The sequence below is a fragment of the Oryzias melastigma genome, linkage group LG3 (genome assembly GCF_002922805.2).
Source record: "Oryzias melastigma strain HK-1 linkage group LG3, ASM292280v2, whole genome shotgun sequence".
In the NCBI taxonomy this organism is placed as follows: Eukaryota; Metazoa; Chordata; class Actinopteri; order Beloniformes; family Adrianichthyidae; genus Oryzias; species Oryzias melastigma.
Window position 1 is genome coordinate 6997756 of NC_050514.1, and position 6761 is coordinate 7004516.

The following is a 6761-nucleotide window of genomic DNA, read 5'->3' on the forward strand; positions in this document are numbered from 1 at the left end:
TAATTCATGGAGACTGCTGATCCAGACATGTCGACCATCAGAGTCAGCAGCTCCTGATAATGTCTGTCTAACCAAAACTACCTAAAGAAAACAAATAAACAAAGTCCACAAACTAAGACTACCAAGATCCAACCCCAAACTAAAATAACAAAACCCAGCAGAGTAAGACTGCTGAGGACAAAGAGGGTGAAAAGAACAAAACATGAAAGTATTTTTTTTAAGTAAGGATTACTTGATCAGCATTTATTAAATGTAGATTAGTTAAATGTATAAATTGATCTCTGAGGTGCACATAGATGATAAACTATGTAGGTTTTTACATCCTGTTGCCCTGAAGACGTCTTGTTTGATCAACTCTTGTTTATCTTTTATGTATTTTTTGCTGACTGTTTTTTGTAATGTTATGCTGTTTTTAATTTTGATCTTAATTTGTCTATTTTTTTTTTATTTATTTTGTGTTTCTTTTATTGTGTAACACTTTGGTACCCTAAAGGAGTTGTAAAGAGCTGTTTACATAAATACACGTTTTGATGAAAACATGACAATTGTGTTGTATTCTTGATGTTACAGGCAATAAAGTGAGTGTATTGAGGTGGTTAACCTCTGAACCTAATCAACTTTAAAAGCTCCTCCCTCGGGCTGGTCAGCTGACCTCACTGTCATCAATACCCAAGACGAGTGAAATCAATTCACTCATTATTCCTGAACAATGTTGGTTGATTCTGTGAAGCAATTCAACAAACTTTAACTGGTGACCATCACACAAATGTATCTATGTAAATGTGCTACAAGTTTACTTTGTTCATACTAAAAGTGAGGAAATGTACTTGAAGCTTACTTTTCATATACTCTCCGCACTCGCTGTTCAACTGCTTGTTATTACAAATGTCTAATCATTCAATCACATGGCAGAAACTCAATGCATTCAGGCATGACATGGTCAAGAGGATCTGCTGCAGCTCAAACCGAGCATCAGAACGAGGAAGAAAAGGGATTGAAGTGACTTTGGCATAGTTGTTGGTGCTAGACGTGCTGAGGATTACAGAAATGCAGATGCAGTGTTATTGTAGTGTGGTGTGGTTCTATATTGAAAACATCAAAGGTTTTAAACGCATGTGAACATTTTTAAAGTCCTCCTCCAATGAAAATCCTGATTTTAGCGTTTTTAACATGTATGTGTGGCACGCCGTTCACATTTCTGTGGTCAAATCAGCATCACTGGATTTTTGGTGTGAGTTTCATCCAATACTTACGGTAGCAGGACTGAGAACGCTGGAAAATCTCCACCAGACTCCACGGAGCTTCTTGATGTGACCACGGAAATGTGAACGGCGGCTCATTTGACCGCAGTTGGAAAGGATTGTAAATCAATGAAAGAGCATTTTGATGTTAGCTTTGATTATTTTATCAAGAACTCTGAGAAACCAATGATTGAATGTATTGATCACAGTCAATAAACATTGGAGAATTAGCTAAAAGAGTCTTTGGTGAACTGGAAGGAGAAAGAATCAGGATTTTGGAGGAAGTTCTGTCCATGAAGATCTTCACTTCCTCGTCCAGCTGACATCCGGATCAGAACCATACGGCTGGACATTACCCAGATTGATGGACGTTTTTATGTAGCAGCGATGAAGATTTATGCTAGTGAGACACAGAGCTATCAGAATCAGACAGGGGGGATCAGGGGAGGAGCTTCAAAAGCCACGCCCCCTCAGAAGAGATTTTGGAAACAGAGGCTTCAGATCAACATGAAAAATGTCTCTTTAAGACATTTAAGTTGTGGGATTTTGGTTAAAAACGTCATAATCATAATTGAAACACTACTGGGAATGACTTTTAATTAAAAAAATTGTCATGAGGGGACTTCAAAAAATAAGGGCTGCACAGTGGCGCAGTGGTTAGCGCTCTTGCCTCACAGCGAGAAGGCCCCGGTTCGACTCCCGGCTGGGACCTTTCTGTGTGGAGTTTGCATGTTCTCCCCGTGCATGCGTGGGTTTTCACCGGGGACTCCGGCTTCCTCCCACCGTCCAAAAACATGCTTCATAGGTTAATTGGTGACTCTAAATTGCCCCTAGGTGTGAATGTGAGAGTGAATGTGTGTGTGATTGAGGCCCTGAGACAGACTGGAGACCTGTCCAGGGTGTACCCCGCCTTCGCCCTTCAGTAGCCAGGATAGGCTCCGGCACCCCGCGACCCCGAAAGGGAAGAAGCGGTCAAGAAAATGGATGAATGACTTTAAAAAAATAATTTCTACTTTATCTTGATATTTTCAGAATAAAATCACATCTGGTAGATGCAATGGCTAACAGTTAGCCTAACCTGCAGTAGAAAAGATTGTATTACTCATCTTATGGTTATAATACTTTGATCACTACAGTTACAAACTGCAGAAACATGCACAAAAACTGGATTGTCATTTAGTCACAAAAGGAAAAGAAGGATTTAAAGTTGATCATCCTGCTTCAGAGTCTTCCTCAGTGTTTGATGGTGTCTGTAGGAATTATGGATCCACAACATTCTGTTACTGATTGATCTGAGATCAATGCTTTTGATCGGGAACAGGAGCTGTTCCAGAGGGCTGTTCTCCAGAATGATGTCCAGAAAGTGACTCCATGATGGATCAGCAGAAACCCTCGTTGTTAGATCCTCTACACATAAACCCCCTCCACCTCAGCACCACACCACCCCTCTTCAGTCTGTATGAGTGAAACTATGAACTGCACTATGTTCTTGTCTGAAATATTTAGCGTCCGTCTGGAATAATTCATGAGCTGAGCTGCTGACTGCTGCTGCTTGAACAGATTCAGGAAGCTGCTCCCCTCAGGGACCTTTTCAGGACATGGGTGGCTGTAAGGGCTCGCAGTTTCCGCTGTGCTCTGTTTAACCATTCTGCTTGTTAAGTTGTTATTCTCTGCTACATTCTGTTGCCAACCATCCCTCTCTGCAAAGCTGTTACCAGCAGCTACTCAGAGAAGATTGCTCGGTTTGTGTTTGACCCTTGAAAAATCGAAGTTTGAGATGAACCCTTCATTCCTCCAAAAGTGTTGATAAATGCATTTGAAAGTGAAGCGTCTTATGCGGTCAAATCAGGATCAGCTTAAAGTGAACAAAACTGAGACTGAAAACTTGAAAAATAGATATTGCAACTGAAAAAAAAATTGAAAAGGTGGAAACATGGCATAGTAAATTAAAAAAAGAAAATTTGAAAAGAAATGTTTTGAAAATTTGGAGAAAACATGGAGATTTGAATTTTTTTTTTGAAAGTTTGAAAAAAACATACTGAAAACTTGAAATAAATTTGGAAAATTTGAAGGAAAAAATAATCAAAACTTGAATAAAAAAACTTCAAATGTTAAAATTGCCAACAGAAAATAATGTATCCATTACTAACAGCTGCTGTTTTCAAAATTTCTAGATTTATTTCAAGTTTTCAGTTGTTCTATTTTTTTCTTCAAATTTTCAAAGCATTTTTTTATTATTCTCTTTTGTTTTAAATTCACAATGTCTTGTTTTCAGATTTTCAAAAAAGAAAGTTCCGTTATAATGTCTATTTTTCAAGTTTTCAATCTGTTTTGTCGTTCACTTTAAGCTGATCCTGATTTGACCCCACACAGTCTGTGTTAAAGCTTGGCATCCTGTCAAACATCTGGATCTACAAGGTTTTTTTCTTTTCTTCTGAAGGCTTACCTTGGTGCAGCAGCACACAGAGAAGTGGTTAAAGCCATGTTTTTAGTGACCCCGGATTGACCCGTCCTCCAGATCAGTCTTACAGTCTCTGACCTTAAATCTAGACTGTTACAAGAATCCTGTAGGGGTTTTAACCCTTTAACACCGGAGCTCCATTCTTTTATGTTCTTTGATTTACTGTAGTTTTATTCTTGGTAACAGGATCTTCTGGAATTACGTTGATTGTGTAAATGGTGTAAAAGTTATTGCATGTAAAAGATTTTGTGTCTAAGCGTCACAGACGACACCTCAGGTGTTAAAGGGTTAAAGAGTAACCAAACCCTGAATCAACTTTTTTAGGCTGTTGACCCAAATAGGGCTTTAACAGTGCTGTCTGTCGGTCCTTGCCATTTTTTTACAGTTTATAAGAAACTTGTTTAATTCCTCAAATTATAGTCAAAAACCGTCTATGTGCTGCCCTCTACGGGTTCAGTTGCGGTATCACAGTTGCATTTTGTGACTGGTCAACTGGTTTAAGTCCAAGAAGTTTCACGTCATCATGCTCTGAGCTCCAGTTTAAAAGTCCCGCCCATCTTTGAACATTCGACACGTTCGAGAGTTGACGCTCACCAAACGACCGTTTGAGCTCTCCGCGCGGCGCTGAAAACGACGGAGCTCAATCTGAGATGCTGACAATGACAGCGGCGGAGGTCGCCCCGTGAGGCCGAGAGCTGCAGAGCTTTCTCCGGGATGGTGACGCCGAGAGCGGCGGAGGTCGCTCTGCTACGCTGAGAACGGCAGAGCTTCCTTGCTCGCTAAAGCGGCCCTTGGAAAGCTGGCTGACCGACAGACAATGAGCGGCTGTGGGATGAGGAGGCGGCCTGCTTGGACCTCCTGAAATGTATGTTATTATTTATTTATTTTATTTTCATTGAGACAATATAAAAAAGTTCCTAAACTCACAGACCACACCTCCTCCGCTCAGCCCCCCCCCCTTTTTTTTTGCATTTGTCATGCATTAGTGGGTTGAGAGTGGAGTCAGCCTCCAACTGTCCTGTTTGGTTACCCTTTAAAGGAGTACTTCACTGGATCCTCTTGGTCTCAATGCCACATCTTGATTCCACTGAGTAAGGCTCTGGATCAGTTCTTCTTCCTGTGCCACATTTATATGACCCTTGTTTCAATTTCTTGTATCTTCCAGGAGGAAGTTTTATGACCCTTGTGAGTACCATAAGTCTTTCAAGTCTCACTCTGATCATCTTTTGATCCGTTGTCAAAGTGTTCCCAGTGGTCTTTTAACTATGATTATGTTGTTTTTAGCGAAAATTAAAAACCCTGTGTCGTTTTCTAAGACTTAGAGCTCATTGGAAACTGTCTGTTGGACTGTTGGTGCAGGGTAAGCTGTTGATAGAGCCCCCCCACCCCCACCCCATCACCCATGACTGAGAGTAGGGCTGGGTATTGATAATGATTTTCAGAAACAATTCGATTTGATTCACGACAGCCTGAATTGATTCGATTCCAAGTTTTTTTTTAATTCTTCAATTCAATTTTGATTTTACACATTTATACACATTTGTTTAGAAATACATTAATAATCTACTATATGTTTTGAATATGTTTATATTAATCTGATCCGGTTCACATATTATAAAATCTATCAGTGAAATAATGAGATTGTTAATATCATCCAGTGTTACATGGATTCTCTAAAGGAGAAGTTCTAACTAAAATGTTCAGATCATTAACATTGGAAACAGTGTTCTGCTTCTCCTGGAGGACGTTTCAGTTTGACCACTAGGTGGCGATCGTGCCATAGAAGTTCAGTGTACACCATATTCCAAAAGAAGAAGAAAGTATGAGCAAAAAAACAATGTTTTAGACCACAAATGGCTACTTTAAAAGTATTTGCTTAAAAGAGTTTTGAAAATTCACGTCTCTGAGTTTATAAAGATGTTCATTTAGTCAGTAATGTATGTTTAGGTCGACTGAGCGTTAGCATTAGCCGTCCAATGGGAAATTTAATTATACGTTAGCATCAAGCTAGCTGATTTTGTTGTATGTGCTAAATTGGTATATATTTTTATATATTGATTATTGATCTGTTAAGCTTAAATTGATTAATCGATTTTATTAACCCAGCACTAACTGAGAGCTCTGTTTACATGAAAGCAGCATCCCAGGAGCTTGTGGCCTGCCCAGCATATTATTTACATTACAGAAACGTTCTTTTCAAACTGCAGTTGTTGAACCTGCGGTGTGTGCCCTGCTTTCCTTTTACCTAATTTAAAATAAACCAACTATGTAGTGAGTCATCCTTGGAGCAGCGGACAGAGAGTCGAGCAGGTAGTGAGTGCTGCAGTTGTCTTCAGCACGCTATTGAAGTGGAATAACCAGCAACAATGACCACAACAAACTCTTTCATTTCAAACATTTCATTATTTTCTCCACATTAACTTGGAAACAACCTCATAAACCAAAGAGTAAGAAAGAGCATGCTCGGGCATGCAATGATGTCACAACATGATGATGCCACTGGGTGCCAAGTATAAAACATACAGTAGCAGACAGTTTGTTTTTCGTATCATTCATAAACTGGGACATTCGCGTATCCACTGAGAATAAGAGCGAGGCGCTGTTTACACCCACCGCCACGAGTGCTTCTGAATCACAGACCGGTGGGGGAAACGCGCAAACCGACACCAGACTGAGCAGGCTAAACAAACATGCTAAAAAAGAAACGAATGAGGAAATCTTCTCTGGCCCAAAAGGGGCTGGAAACGGTAGAAACCCCACTTCCCCCAGGGGAGCGGTCCAAAGGGGCTGGGAGAGAGACAAAACAGTGCATGCCATTTTCAGGGGCTGGGGTAGAGTGATCAGTGGGAGGAAGGTTGAGCGATGGGGAAGAATCTCAAAGACGATTTGTCTGCTCTGGGCGAGCCCACAGGGGGCGCTCTCAGATTTCAGGGGGAGAAATGAATAAATACGAGGCACTCGACATTTTCTCTGTTTCTGCAAAAGGTAACAAACTGGAGTAATAATGACACATACACCTATATAGTAGATTTAGTGGTTATAACATAACAGTCTCCAGG

At 40.3% G+C, this 6761-nt stretch overlaps 1 protein-coding gene across 1 annotated transcript in view; it reads right to left on the reverse strand.

Moving 5' to 3' along the window:
• Positions 1 to 6085: 6085 nt before the first annotated feature.
• si:ch211-146m13.3 (junctophilin-3) overlaps positions 6086 to 6761 on the reverse strand; it is a gene marked incomplete in the record, with an annotated part of 22615 nt that continues 21939 nt past the window's right edge. Inside the window, 1 exon segment of the mRNA XM_024265202.2 lies at positions 6086 to 6761.